This window comes from Cupressus sempervirens, chromosome 3 (genome assembly GCF_028749045.1).
Source record: "Cupressus sempervirens isolate cs-2001-9-10 chromosome 3, ASM2874904v1, whole genome shotgun sequence".
NCBI classification, from domain to species: domain Eukaryota; kingdom Viridiplantae; phylum Streptophyta; class Pinopsida; order Cupressales; family Cupressaceae; genus Cupressus; species Cupressus sempervirens.
The window spans coordinates 389631045-389647529 of NC_143120.1; the positions used below are offsets into that span (position 1 = coordinate 389631045).

The window sequence follows — 16485 nt, forward strand, 5'->3', positions numbered from 1 at the left end:
CATATTTGATCTGTCGCATCTCGATTATTTAATTGTTGACAGTATAAGTGCATAAGAACTTTATAAAGTTGTACGTAAAAATTCACTGAAGTTGATTCTATTGCCTGGATGAGCAGAAGCACTGGTCTTTCTATTATTGAAGTTAGAATATCTATATATTCCTTCCTATAAGCATCAAATTCATTATAAACAAATCTTATACAATTCAAACACTTAACATTCAATTTCATTTTACTCGAGTTCAAGGACCTTGCCAACTAGAGAACTCGCAAAGCTTAAATCCGCTTTAGAAAAACTTCGAACCAAGTGATTAGGTTCGAGGAGAAGGTCTACCCGCCTAGGTGTAGCAGAGCTTGAAGTGCAGGGGAATCGAGGTGATTCTCGTTCACTGGCCAAAACTGATTGCGGAATCCTATTGAAAAAGTGGCAGGGTCTTGGATTTCCAATCTGCGATTTTGGGAACCAACAAGTAGAATGACCATTAAAAAAGGGTTTTAAAGTAATTATGTAATGTTAAGATCTTTCCTTTTGTAGTTCATTCTTATTTAGAATGTTTCTTTTTGGTCTTTCATTTCTATTTTAGAAACTTTGCCTATAATCTATATTTAAGGAGTATTCCCCTCCTTTGTTTATAAATGAATATCAATAGAGTGTATTAAACATTAGTATGTACAAACTCGTGAAAGACAGTACAAAATAGAAAAGTAAGAAAATTTCAAGTTTATAAAAAGCATGAAATAAGAAGTTGAATTCGGTAAAGAAACTTGCATTCGAAATTTACTGCTACCCAATTGGGGCAGAATCCATAATGCCTTCCACTCTGAATTCTCATGTGCAATGTGCAAAATTGTAATAGAACATGTAACCAAAATGATTCCACAAGCACCAACGATGGAGAATGTTCAAGAAATCGAGAATGCTGGAACTCTTCAAAGGAGATGGCATTAGAACCAGAATGTGAAAGAATTATACAAGATCAAAATCAAGGTTCCTGAGAAAAGTATAAGAAAGAAGTTGCAGAATCACAAACTCAATCCCCCAATTCGCAAGCAATTGATGAAATCTGGATGCAGTGATTTGATGGATCAAAGTCAAAGAAAGGAAATGGAGCAGGCCTCAAGCTGATCAGTCTAACTGGAGAAACCTACTTGGGTGCACACAGATTGCAGTTTCTGTGCACCAATAATTTCACTTAATATGAATCACTAGTTCATGGACTACCACTTGCTATCCAAAAAGGTGCCAAGATCTTGCATGTTCATTGATTCAGACATAGTAGTGTGGCAGGTAAGAAAACAATATGTATGCCATGATAAAAGGTTGACTCATTACCATAATAGAGTGTGGGACCTTGTCAAGAGTTTAAATGCATTCAATATCAAACAAGCGTACCAATCTAAGAAACCAGTGGCAAATTCATTAGCAAAAGCGGCTAGTCTGTTGGAACCTCTTGCCATGGATTGTGTAAAGAAATTCACAATAGAGTTGACGTCAATACCTTCTAAACCAGACAATGTCACAATTTCCAAGTGTTCGAGGACGATAAGCATATTCTTGACTTTCTCACAAATTCAGATGTGCTTGGTGAGGAAGAATTAAAAGAAGTTGAATTTGACATTGAAGGAATCATGAATTTAAATACAAACACCATTCCCCAAGGTATAGCAGAACTAGAAAGAGTTTATAACCCTGATAGGTCAAGTGCTCTTAGATACCAAGTAATTGAAGGAAGCAAATGTGAAACAATGAACTTGGGAATAGACAAACAAGTTAAGAATGTTTTCGTTGTGAAAGTCTAATACCAGAAGAGAAGGAGGTTATCCTTAAAAGAACTAAGGTAATTTCCAGAGCTGATAGCACGGGGATATGAAGATTTGAAGAATTATGACACATTCTCATCACACGTACAATCCCACTCAAGCCCAAACGTAAAACTTTTCGACAAAGGAAGACTTCAATCAATCTGTTGCTAGAACCATCAATATATCAGGAAGTAAAGAAGCTGCTTCCAGCAAGGATCATCTTTCTATTTCAGTGAGGCACTCAACGTGGATCACCAATTTAGTTCTGGTAAGAAAAAAGGAAGGAAAAATAAGATTATTTGTGGACTTCTCTAACCTTAACAAAGCTTCAGAAAAGGATTATTACCCATTACTATCACTGGTTGAAGTGTTGCAAATTGTTAAGGGATGGTATTCAAGATAAGATGAAGTGATGGCGGAAGAAGAAGATAGATTGAAGACAGCATTCAAAATCAAGTGGGGACATTTGCCAACAAACAAATGCCTTTCAGCTTAATCAATGTTGGAATTACTTTCCAGAGGGCCATGGATATTGTCTTTTGTGATTTAGTTGGGAAATGCATCATTGTATAAATGGATGATCTTACAGTATTTTGAAAAAGAAGAGAGGATCATGTAAGTGACTTAAAAAAGACCTTTCAAAGATGCAGAAGATATGGGATACCTGCCAATCCAAATAAATGCATGTTCACTGTCACTGAAGAAAAACTTTTAGGACATGCAGTTTCAAAATGTGGAATTTGAATTGACCCAAGTCGCATTGAAGCTATTTCAAGAATAGGTCTTCCTGCAAGTCAAAAGGAACTGAGGTCACTCTTTGGCAAAATCAACTTTGTGAGGAAGTTCATAACTCAATTTGCTAAGATAGTCAAGCTATTGATTGAAATGCTGAAAAAAGGGTGCAAAGTAGATTGGTTGCCTCCAGCAAAAAAAGCATTCAAACAAATTAAGCAAGCCATTGAAAATGCTCCGGTAATCGTCAATCCCAATTATTCTAGACCTTTCTTCCTGTGCTCCTTTCCTTAGAACACACGTGCAGCAATCCTCACTCAAAGAATAGATTAAAAGGATTAAAATCCAGTTGCATTCCTGAGTGCATCATTGGAAGATGCAAAGCTTGAGGTACTTATGCTTAGGTGAAGGCCATAAAGAAATTCAGGCACCACATTTTGAAAAGCAAGGTACATGTTATAGTCCCTTATGTAGCGGTAAAGACACTATTGATGTTGAATGAATTGGGGGAAAGAAAAGGAAAGTGGATGATCACCATCCAAGAGTACGACATTGAAAAATAGCTAATGAAGTTAGTCTATGGACAAGCCCTAACTGAGACAATTGACACAAGACTCGGTTTAGTACAACGAACTTATTTATTGGATTAGGTATCCACAGGCGAGTGGTATGATGACACCATCTATTATCTGTTAAATAATAAGTGCTTGTCTTATTTGAATCCCATGCAGAGGTGAGTGTTACAAATGAAGAGTAAACAATACATGGCTCCAGAATTTGTGTTGAAAGGGAAGAAGCGAGAAAGATCATGGAACACTTTCACACTAGATTCAGAAGCGGTATGGTCATAGCTCACCAAATCTCAAGAGTGGGATACTACTACCTACACAATTCAAAGATGCATATTAACACGTAAAAGCATGTCACACCTGCAACCCATTATTGAAGTACAACCCTTTGCTAAGTGGGGTTTGGACTTTATTTGTAGTTGTATGATCAATCCACCTTCCTTTGTGCAGTACAGGTACGTCTTAACCACTACTGACTATTGCACAAGGTGTCAAAAGCTCAGCCTTACAACTTTGCACAACTAATGTTGTAATTAAATTTCTTGAAGAAAATGTTTCACTAGAATTAGATGTCATTATGCTCTAGTATGTGATAATGGTCTTGCATTCTCATCTCTAAAATCTTCTAATTGGGCTTCTTAATATGGAGTAACATTGAAGTTTTCATCAAATTATCATCCATAGGGAATTAACTTAGCGGAATCAACAAACAAAAATCAAGAAATTCCTCAACAAGAATCCCAATTACTAGCACATGCAATTAGAATCTGTTCTCTAGACAGATTCCTTGTGCTTCTATTCACTGTATCATTGTAAGGAAACTCTACCTGATGGATAACTTCATCCCATGATTGACCATATTCTTCCATTAGACACCTAAGAAGATTCCCTAGAATTTTGTCGACTACTTCAGTTTGGCCATATATTTGGGGATGGTATGCAGACCCAAAAGACATATTGGTTCCAAGCCTTTTTTACAAGGTATTCCAAAAATGATGAACAAATTTTGAATCTCTATCTGAGACTATACTGATGGGCAATCCACAGATCCTTATGACCTCTTTGAAAAACAAGTTTACAATTTGGGAAGCATCATTAGTTACCTTACATGGAATGAAATGTGTTGTTTTACTAAAGCTGTCAACAGCAACATACACACTGTCATAACCATTCTTTATCTTGGGTAAACCAACTATAAAATTCATACTAACACATTCCCAAAGGCCTATTGGGAAGGGGTAAGGGCTGACAGAATCCTGCATTAATAGATGTCCTATTGGCTCTCTGGCAAACAGTACAACTCTCCACATACCTCCTGACATCCATCTATACTTTAGGCCAGTAATAATATCTGTACTAATTCCAATGCTTTCTTAGGACCAAAATATCCCCCACAACTACCATTATGCTTCTCTTGAATTATATTTTACCTCATAGATCCTTTAGACTCACATAGTTTCCTATCGTTGAAAACCAAGCCATTCTGCAAGGTATAATCAGAACAATCATTGTGAAAGTGGTTCTCAAAAGATGCACATAACTTACATGCTGCAAAAAAAGTCCTCATCTTCCTTATACAGGTCCTTGAAGTTGTCTATTCCAATACTCTTCAATTGAATTTCCTGAACAGTCAACACTCTCCTGCTCATTGCATCAACAACCTAATTGGTTTGGCCTTTTTGTGTTCAATTGTAAATGTGTAAGCCTACAGGTATTCCACCCATTTCATATGCCTGTGATTGAGCGTGTATTGCGAATTCAAAAAGATGAGAGCCTGATTGTTTGTATAGACTACAAATTCCATAGGTAGAAGATAAAGCCTCCACTTCCTTGGTGCTTGTACCAGTGCATAGAGCTCCAAATCATATGAGGAGTATCTCCTCTTTGCATTATTAAGCCTTTCACTAAAGAAGGCTATTGGTCTGCCCTCTTGACTAAGAACTGCACCCCACTGCCACATTGCTTGCATCACATTCTGTGGCGAATAGCTTGTCAACGCTAGGTAACACCAATACTGATTGTGCTGCCACTTTGTGCTTCAACCTTTCAAACCCCTGAAGAAGCCTCAGTCCACTTAAATTTAGTTTTCATTCCTCCTTTTATTGTGTCTAAGATTGGTGAGCCTATCTCACTCAAGTTCTTGATGAACTTCCTATAGAAAGTAGCTAAGCCATGGAAGCTGCTCACATCACTTGCAGACTTGGGAAGTGGCCAATTCAGAATTGCCTCCACTTTAGAGGGGTCCATCTTCAAGTGTCCCTTGGATACCACAAAGCAAAAATAAATTAGCTTTCCATCAGATAACTTCTTCAACACAATATTCAAATGCCTTAGGTGTTCTTCTCTAGTTTTGCTAAAAATCAAGATATCATCTAAGTATGCTACTACAGATTTACCAATGTAGTCTTTTAAGACCTCATTCATAAGCCTCCTAAATATAAGAGGGGCATTAGTGAACCCAAATGGCATGACAAGCCATTCATAAAGGCCTCCAGTGGTTTTAAATGTTGTCTTCCACTCATCCCCTTACTTGATTATGATCTAGTGGTAACCACTTTTGACATCAATCTTAGGGAAGTATTGTGCACCTCCTAAACAATCCATAAGATCTTCTATTTTTGAAATGGGGAACCTATATCTGATTGTAATCCTATTAATATATGTTACACAGGGACACATTCCTGCCCAAAAACCCAGAGTTTCTAGAACAAGGACATCTTCAGGATAGGGTGACAGGTATGGGACATCCCCAAAAATTGAAAATTTTCCTCGGACATTTCGGAAATGCCAAGATGTTGCAAGAAAAAAGGGGGTCAGTCAGTCAGATCCTAACATTTCGGAAATGCCAGGATGCTTCAATTTTAATGAACATTTTTTTAAGTTGAATTTTAATTTATTTATTTTAATCTGAGGGTTTTATGGTGTTCTAGAAATTATAATACATTAAATTATTTTTTATAATGAAGATAGAAAACTAATATGTTTTGACAAAAAAAGGTAATAGATAATATGAGTCTTACCGATCAAAAAAATAGATAATATGAGTTTAAATCACATTATTTCATACTTCATAAATTTTATTTTTAAATTATGATATTAGATTTTGGTTGTATATTTTTTAATGAAAATATTTTAAATTAATTTTTTATATTTATATAATATGAGTGTTTTGTTTTGGTGCTCTACAAATTAATAACAACTAATAATAATAAGCAAATTATTATTTTTATTTTTTTCATTAAAAAATGTATAACCAAAATCCAATTTGCAATACTTTGCACTACACATACACATGGAGATGTTAGGTGTCTAGTTCTCCAACAGCTTATCTATATCCAAAAAGCTATTAAATTATGAAAAAGGAACGTATCATTATTCATTTTAAACTTGAATCATATTTTCTTGTCTTGACCCCTAATAGTTTGTAAACAATATTAATATCTATTTATTTATTGATTAAACGCCAAACAAGTTCTAGTTATTACAACCATAGAAAGTTTCAAAACACTATTGAACATCTACAACCTTCAATTATTATTCATAATAATTCCAAAACACTAATCAATAATGACAAGTACACCCACTACATGGCACTTATTATTATTGAAGTCAAACCTGAAAAAAAAAATACTCCAACTTCAAAATAATGTATTGCCTGCTCTTTAAAAAATAATTTCTACTAGCAATAAACTCAATTAATCCTAAGCTTTTTATAATTTCATGTAATTTTCGGTCTTTAAACCCTCTGAATTTCCATTCTCTCTAAAATGTGTAAATTGTAGTAACTTGACCTTACAACACACGTCCTTTTGGCTCCGAAGTTTTGAAAATATGATAATTGGTCAAGTCAATTTAGAGGTTCCATTATATTCTAAATTAACCAGCCACCTTTCGCCTTCAATATTAAATTGGCTCTATGTTTTTTCACCGTTTAACAAACCGAATTCTTGTACGATACCAACAGAGCTTCGAAGCAAACACCGATCCTTCTTGTTTGGGAAATAGAAACGATTGTCGATTATAAGTTACTTTGGATTATGGCTTGCTGCAGGTTAGTTTGCTTTATGTAAATTGGAATATGTTTCCAATTTTTACTATTTAAATTCAAAAGATTAATTCACTATTTCTCTCATTCATATTCCCTAGTTTAGAAGTGTTACACACTGCGACATTTCTTTAATCTTCAAAAGGTGTTCAACTTTCATTCTAGAAGTACATTTTGTGTGTTTACAGTGACGAGGTTTCAGCAATGTTAATTTTAGTTCTATTTTCCAAAGCTCTACATAGAACAAAAAACTATGGTCATGCAAAACTTGAGTCGACGACTAATTAACAACAAAGAGATGTGGGTATGCACATTTGTGTTATACATCTTTTCTTTGGTGGTTATAAGTTATTTTCAAATGACTATCCCGAATTGACCTTTCAGCAAGTATTATTCCATATATTTATAAATTGTCGAATAGCCTATTGATGACCATTTTAGTCAGTTTAACACAGGGTTCATTTTACTAATAAGATGAGAAAAAAGTTTATGATTATTTTTTTATGTAGCCGAATTTTATCATCACGGTTCTTTAAAAAAAATCATAACAGCTTTTTTATATTAAATTTACCCCAATTATATATCCATTCACTTATCAAAGTGAGGTAGGGTGTTACTCATTATTGTTACATTTTGGTGAGCTAATTGTCGATGTGAAGCACATTTGACAATCTTTTGTTAGAAAATTTATTCATATGCAAGCTAGCAGTTGCAGCAAAGCCTCTGCCTTCCACTACTACATGTCCTTAAAAATATTTTTGTTTGGGATCCTCTAGGGTGAAATACAACTAGCAGTAGCCCCTTAATGGAGGCCAAATTTCATTAATCTATAGCCTATAATCGCTAATTTACTGAATGAAACATTCTCTATGTTGTAGTATTACAAATATTTATTGGCACTAGTTTTCATCGGAAGTATAAAGACATCCCTAATGGTGTTTTTAACAGCCCCTGTTAAGTCCGACATGCATTTCAAAACCCATGGAGAACTGAAACAATATTCAATAATAAACCATACACAATAAGGCTTAAATTTCAATATGGTCATACGTATTAGAACCACACGAAAATACTCATTCCCAACCATTATGAGCAATAAAGTCAGTTATTCTGTTTTCAAAGGTTGATACAGTTGACACAGTTTTCTAAGATAGAGCAGGTTTGGAAAAATTGTGTTTGTTAAGGCCTAGGCAAAAAGGGTATTGCGAAAAAGACTCCCAAATCTTCTTCAAAGTTCACCATCATTGATCAAAACTCAATAAAAAATGTCGGATGTAGAAGCCTTCTCAAGGCATCTATAGGCAAGATGTCTTAGCTAATTGCAGTTGTAACACTTCATAGTTGAGAAGTGGGATCCCCTACCTGATCCTCCAGACCTTCCTCGTCCATTAGGTCCCTTACCTCTGTAGCCTCCTCTGCTACTAGAGTCCCCACTTTGCTCTGATGATGTAGATTCCCCTTGGAACCTCCAACTGTTGAGGGATAGGGTCACTGCATGTAATGTCCCCTTTTTGACAGGCACCAGCTACTTATTTTATTTTGGCCTTTATTTTCCCCAGAGGCTAAAAAGGAAGAAATAACGGGGAAAAGATATATTAAATTAATTACTTATAAGGTTACTAAACAATAAAATATTAAATAGTAACTTTATATTTAATTGATTTAATATTAAAGTGACTAACATAATAAAATATCAAAAAGTCACTTAAAAGAATAAAGTGTTGAATTCCTCTAGAAGCTTCTTGGAGTTGCTTGTCAAATCTTTATAAGGAGCCTTTGTGGGGTCATTTTACACATCTTGAGTTGCATATTCATCTATTGTGCTGAGAGCCTTAGTGCTTGCATACTTGCCTGAGGGTTTGAAGACTTTAAGGTGCCAATTTCGGTTGTGAGATATCAACCCTAGTTGGGAGTGGAGGAATTGGTATTCAGCCAATTCATTTGTGATTAATTGGGAGATAATATTCAGTGATTTTTGTTCAGCCCGTGCATCTAATTTTTGACATCAGTTGGCAAGGAGAAAGGTTTCAGTTTTTGCAGTGGATCTGAAAAAGCAAAGCGAAAAAGCAGATCCGAAAAAGCAATCCGAAAAAGCAAATCCGAAAAAAGCAAAGCCAAAAAGCATGTCATCTCAGCTACTTATTCCAGGTTCTTTTGGTATTTACATTTGGCAATTGTAGATGGATACATTTGACAAGTAATATATGTCTTTTTGTTACCAAAGTATTCAATCATTGTAAACATTGAAGTATTGAAGGGAAATCAACTTAATTCAGCTATTCAGTTTGTATGCCAAATGTTTGTAAAAACGTCTCATTGCATAGTCATTCATAGCATGCATGCCAAGTGTTTGTGAAAATACCTCTTGGCTGTAGGTGTGCATTTTACATTAGAATTTCATCTACTTGCATTTGGAAAATAATAAAAAGAAGTTGCATATCACTTTGATTTCTAATTAGTTATTTTGCAATCATTTGTATTCATCAATATCATCGGCATTCAAAAATCATAGGAAAACAAAAAACATCAGCAAACTGAGGCTGCAAGGGAAGTGTTTGACAAAATTTCTAAGGCAGAAAAATAGGGATAAAACTTCAAAAATTGTCAAGGCACTTTACAGTGGTATCAAAGCTAAAGTTCCTGCCATCCTGTACGGGTTATGAGTGAAGGGTTTCCAAATGTTCCATTCATAAATCCTTTGGATAAATTCTATAACAAGGTAAGAAAGGGCTTAAGTCTTCAGAAATCATGGAAGAAAGCAATACCTAGCAAATGCTTAATGCTCTTGCAAGAGGGCAACAGGAGTTGAGAGATGAAATGGCAAGAGGAAGAGAAGAACTATCACTTATCCTTGGACAGCTGGTAGATAACAGAAACAATGGAAATGATAGGAACCATAGCAGGACTAATGCGCAAAATGGACACAATAGGGGTCAAGAAAACAATGACACAACTCAAAGCAGTGCTAGAACAGCAAGTAGAGCTACTCCTAGGCCTCTTATGCCTACATTTTTGAGAGAACAAGGTGCTGCAAATCACGACCAGCAAGTAAGAGAAGAGGGTTATGGTGATTATTTGAAGGAGTACAACTCTCTAGGTGATGATTTCAAGGTTGCCATGTCACTAGTAGACTTTTGTGGTCTTAAATTGAGAAATAGACCAAGAAACAATCAACGGGGAGTGCAAAATCAAGACTTGTAGCGTAAGATGGGAAAACTAACCTTACCATCATTTGATGGAAGTAACAAAGGTACAGCTAGAGCTTGGGTTCAGAAGCTCGACACATATTTGCAGCTCAATCCTATGATGGAAACAGAGGCTATCCAGTACGCCACACTCCATTTGGAAGGTGAAGCACATGAATGGTGGTACCATGGACTTGTCACCTTGGGGCATGCCAACATTACTTCATATTTGGAATTCACCCAGAAGCTCATTGACAGGTTTGATCGTAAGGATCCTGAACTCCACTTTAGGGAGTTAGCACAACTCAGGAAGACTAATTCAGTGGATGCTTACATCACAGAGTTCCAACGGTTGGCAGTTATGGTGACAGATATTTCAGAACAGCGGTTGGTTATGCTCTTCATTGAGGGATTGACAGAGCCTCTTTGTGGTTGGGTTAAGGCCTTCAAACCAGATTCTCTCTAGGATGCTATCATGAAGACTAGAGACATGGAATATTCTACATCTAGCATTAGGGCTCCTAGCAAGCCTTTCACATCCCATAAGGATAAGGGGAAGAAGCCATTCCAGAAAAAAAGTAATAAGGAGAACTTTGATGAAGCCTATAGACAGGAGTGTCAAGGGGATTTGCTATCATTGCAAGGAGAAATGGTCTAGTGGACACCGTTGCCTAGGGAAAGGCAAGGCTCACTTAGTTGAGGTGATATCAGATGATGAGAGCAATTCTGAGGAAGAGGAACCTCAAAGAGAAGACAATAACGGTTCAGATGGGAAAAATCATGATGAGATCATTGCTTCTATCTCCAGTGCTCCTAAGTTCAACTCTTTCAAAGTTCGTGGGGTCCTACAGGGTCATCAGATAGCAATATTGATTAACAATGGAGCTACTCATAATTTCATTGATGCATCATTGGTGAACAAGCGACAAATTCCTCTAGAGGATTTTGAGGGATTCAGTGTGATGGTGGCTGATGGGCGTAAGATAGCTTGTACTCAGTGGATTCCATAGTTGTCTATTATGATGGGCAACCATACAGTTACAGATGATTTCTATGTGGTTGACTTGGGTGACATCCATGCCATACTTGGGGTCCAATGGTTGCAGTCATTAGGGAAGTACTCACAGAACTTCCAAACCATGGAACTCAAGTTCAAAGATGCTGATGGGCGTAGAGTGGTGCTTAGAGGTATGGCATCTAAAGCACCTAATATTGTTTTAGCTAGATGTATGGAGAGTATTTTCAGGCATGATGACATAGTTTGGGCAGCAGAGTGTGTGATCACTCCTAAGGAATCTACAAATTCAGGACAGTCAGTCCACATTGACATCAAGGAGCTATTGGGCAAACATGACAAGGTTTTTAGTGAGATACCCCCAGGGAGGCCACCGGACAGAGGCTTCGAGCATACTATTGAGTTGGAAGAAGGGGCCAAGCTAGTGATTACTACCCCTTATTGCCATCCTAAGAAATTTAAGGATGAGATCAAGAAAGCAATCAAGGAATTGCTTGATATGGGACACATTCGTCCTAGCTCCAGCCCTTTCGCTTCTTCAGTGGTCCTGGTGAAGAAGAAAGATGGGACCATGAGAATGTGTATAGATTACCTAGCCCTCAATAAGAAAACAATCGAGAACAGGTACCCAATACCTAGGATCGATGAGTTATTGGATGAGTTACATGGGGCAGTATATTTTTCAAAGATTGATCCTCGATCGGGTTACCATCAGATTAGAATGAGGGAACAAGATGTGCACAAGATTGCTTTCCGATGCCACTATGGGCACTATGAGTTCTTGGTGATGCCATTTGGATTAACTAACGCACCTGCCACATTCCAGTCTTGTATGAATCATATCTTCAACAAACAGTTGCATAAGTTCCTCTTGGTATTCTTTGATGATTTGCTCATATACAGTAAAACTTGGAAAAAACACTTGCAGCAGCTTGATGAGATCCTTACCATTAGGGAGGAGCAGTCCTTGTACGCTAAAGCTTCGAAATGTGAGTTCGGCCTTAGAGAGATTCTTTATTTGGGACACGTGATCAGTACAGAGGGTGTCCAAGTGCACCAAGAGAAAATACAGGCTATTCTAGATTGGCCCACACCACGGTCACTTACAGAGCTACGGGGCTTCTTCGGACTGTGCAGTTACTACAGGCGTTTTGTTAAGGGGTTCTCACAGTTGGGGGCACCTTTGACAGATTTGACCAAGAAGGGTGCATTTTGTTGGACAGTAGAGGCGCAGCGAGCTTTTGATAAGCTCAAGGAGGTGATGAGCAATTGTCTAGTGTTGGCACTCGCTGATTTCACGCAACCTTTCATTCTAGAGTGTGATGCTTCAGGGGAAGGTATTGGTGCAGTATTGATGCAAAATCAACACCCTATCGCCTTTGAGAGTCGTAAGTTGAGGGGAGCTGAGAGACTATACTCCATCTATGATAAGGAGATGCTCGCCATTATGCATGCCTTGGCGAAGTTCAGACAGTATCTAGTTGGGGGTAAATTTGTGGTGAGGACAGATCATAACAGTCTCAGACACTTCTTAGAGCATAAGGACTTGAACGAGAGACAGCAGAAGTGGGTTAGCAGGATACAGGCATATGATTTCGACATAGAGTATGTTAAGGGGAAGAAGAACATTGTTGCAAATGCCCTCTCCAGGAGGCCTTCAGCTTGCTCACTCTCTGAGATTTCGGCAGATTGGAAATCCATCTTACTGGTGGAGTACTCCAAGAATACATTTGCTTGTGAGTTGATGGATGGATTGATTCGGGATGACAGGTACACGATAGTTGATGATGTGATTTACTACAAGGATAGGATCTACCTGGTACCAGAATCAAAATTGAAGGATAAAATACTACAATCTTGCCATGATACACCCCTAGCAAGCCATCAGGGCTACTTCAAAACTTATAAACAAATTAGAGAGAGGTTTTCATGGGAAGGCCTCAAGGATGATGTGTTGAAGCATGTGAAGGAGTGCGTGACTTACCAGCAGAATAAGTTCGAGCATACACATCCAACTGGGTTACTTCAACCTTTGCCCATTCTTGAGCGGAAGTGGGAGAGCATTTCGATGGACTTCATCATAGGCCTACCCAAGGTACAGGGGAGAGACAGCATCTTTGTTGTGGTAGACCGGCTCACAAAATACGCACATTTCTTTGCTATTCCGACAGAGTACAGGGCTTCACAGGTGGCTGAGCTATTTTTCAGGGAGATCTTTGGATTGCATGGGCTACCTAAGAACATAGTCAATGACAGGGATAGCAGGTTTATGAGTGCTTTTTGGCAGGAGCTATTTAGACTGACAAGTACTAAGTTGACACCCAGTACCAGTTATCACTCTAAAACTGATGGGCAAACAAAAATTGTTAATAAGTGGGTTGAGGGGTACTTGCGTAATTATGTGGCAGGACAACAACGGGCTTGGATCAGGTGGTTGCATTTAGGAGAGTATTGTTACAATAACACACACCATATGTCCATTGGAATGAGTCCTTTCAGAGCCTTGTACGGGTATGATGCACCTTCATTTGTGGAGATGGCTTTTGGTGAGAGTAGGGCACTTAAAGCAAAAGATTGGATTCAAGAAAGCCAAGATTTATTGAAGGCACTCAAGGATAATCTGATAATGGCACAGAATCAGCAAAAGACTTATGCTGATAAACACAGGGTCGAGCGCAGCTTTGAGATTGGTGATATGGTATATCTACAATTGCAGCCCTATAGACAGTCCTCTCTTAAAAAGAGTGGAGCAGAGAAACTAAGACCAAGGTTCTACGGTCCATACAGGATTACCTGGAGGATTGGAGAGGTAGCATATGAGTTAGAGCTACCTGCGAGCAGCAAGATTCATAATGTATTTCATGTTTCATGCCTCAAGAAGGCATTAGGTCAGCAGGTTATCTCTTCCATGGATCTTCCACCACTTGATGAGGAGGGACATTTGGTTTTGGTGCCTGAAGAGTTCATTGATGTCAGAGAGAGGAAATTGCGGAACAGAGTGATTAAGGAGTACTTGGTGAGATGGAAGGATCTGCCTGCAGAGGACGCCACATGGGAGAATGAGCAGATTTTATAGCACCCAAGTTTGCAATTTCTTGAGGACAAGCAATTTCGGGAAGGGAGGACTATAATGTCCCCTTTTTTACAGGCACCAGCTACTTATTTTATTTTGGCCTTTATTTTCCCCAGAGGCTAAAAAGGAAGAAATAACGGGGAAAAGATATATTAAATTAATTACTTATAAGGTTACTAAACAATTAAATATTAAAAAGTAACTTTATATTTAATTGATTTAATATTAAAGTGACTAACATAATAAAATATCAAAAAGTCACTTAAAAGAATAAAGTGTTGGGTTCCTCTAGAAGCTTCTTGGAGTTGCTTGTGAAATCTTTATAAGGATCCTTTGGGGGGTCATTTTACACATCTTGAGTTGCATATTCATCTATTGTGCTGAGAGCCTTAGTGCTTGCATGCTTGCCTGAGGGTTTGAAGACTCTAAGGTGCCAATTTCAGTTGTGAGATATCAACCCTAGTTAAGAGTGGAGGAATTGGTATTCAGCCAATTCATTTGTGATTAATTGGGAGATAATATTCAGTGATTTTGTTCAGCCCGTGCATCTAATTTTTGACATCAGTTGGCAAGGAGAAAGGTTTCAGTTTTCACAGCGGATCCGAAAAAGCAAAGCCGAAAAAGTAGATCCGAAAAAGCAGTCCGAAAAAGCAAAGCGAAAAAGAAAAGCCGAAAAAGCAGTCCAAAAAAGCAGATCCGAAAAAGCAGTCCAAAAAAGCAAATCCGAAAAAAAAAGGCCAAAAAGCATGTCATCTCAGCTACTTATTCCAAGTTCTTTTGGTATTTACATTTGGCAATTGTAGATGGATACATTTGACAAGTAATATATGTCTTTTTGTTACCAAAGTATTCAGTCATTGTATACATTGAAGTATTGAAGGAAAATCAACTTAATTCAGCTATACAGTTTGTATGCCAAATGTTTGTAAAAATGTCTCATTGCATAGTCATTCATAGCATGCATGCCAAGTGTTTGTGAAAATACCTCTTGGCTGTAGATGTGCATTTTAGATTAGAATTTCATGTATTTGCATTTGGAAAATAATAAAAAGAAGTTGCATATCACTTTGATTTCTAATTAGTTATTTTGCAATCATTTGTATTCATCAATATCATTGGCATTCAAAACTCATAGCAAAACAACAAACAACAGCAAACTGAGGCTGCAAGGGAAGTGTTTGACAAAATCCCTAAGGCAGAAAAACAGGGATAAAACTTCAAAAATTGTCAAGGCACTTTACACTGCAAATGTAATAAAATTACCATATTTCTATGTGTTCCAAATGCAGATTTGAATGCTATATAAATATGTGTAGAAGAGACATGTCTTGATAGTAATTTATAAATTAATCATCAATTATACAATATTAGCATTAATATATATATATATATATATATATGAGAGTTTGTCTAATAGATGATTAACCAATAACTATAGAAGTTTAACTCTAGGTTAATTCAATCTGACTAAAGCTACAACATTAACACTCTCTTAACTAAGGAGGATTGTTATTGAACACATTATGCTCTCAAGCATATAGAGAGATCATTTCAATATGATATTCTTAAAAACATATTTCCCATAGGACCATGGAAGGTGTAGATATCCATAAAGAGCTATAAATACTATCCTTTTGAAGAAGGGGCCATGCATGAAGCATATCCATTATAGTTCTTGGAAATGCTAATACCCACCCCAATTGTGAACAGATCCATTTCTAGCATTGAATAGAATATGGGCACTACAAAAAAAGGTGGCCAATGGATTCTTCCTCATTTTCGTATAAAGGACATCTATTAGGCCCTTGGTATCCCATTTGCTTAAATCTTGATAAGTAGGAGATGATTTCCACAGCTAGTCAAATTGTGATGTGAATATCAGGATTTAACTGTGTGATTTTGAGTCAAACTCGATGACCCATGTTTCATGAGTAGTGATTCAACATGAATCCATCTCTCATGACAATAGATGGAACACTTAGCACTCATTGGATCTAGGTGATGCACACAGGGGTGAAGCACCGGGACTTCCCGGGAGGTCACCCATCCCAGTACTACTCCAGC

At 37.3% G+C, this 16485-nt stretch overlaps 1 protein-coding gene across 22 annotated transcripts in view; it reads right to left on the reverse strand.

Moving 5' to 3' along the window:
- The window catches only part of CNX2 (cofactor of nitrate reductase and xanthine dehydrogenase 2), a 130160-nt gene that overhangs the window by 106843 nt on the left and 6832 nt on the right, over nt 1-16485 (reverse strand). Inside the window, exon 1 of one of the 22 annotated variants that reach the window (XM_089819960.1) lies at nt 4649-4671. The exons of the other annotated variants lie outside the window; for them this stretch is intronic. The gene's annotated coding sequence lies outside the window, so the exon portion shown is untranslated. Of the gene's footprint in view, nt 1-4648; nt 4672-16485 lie in introns of those variants that run through there. 22 annotated transcript variants of the gene reach the window in all.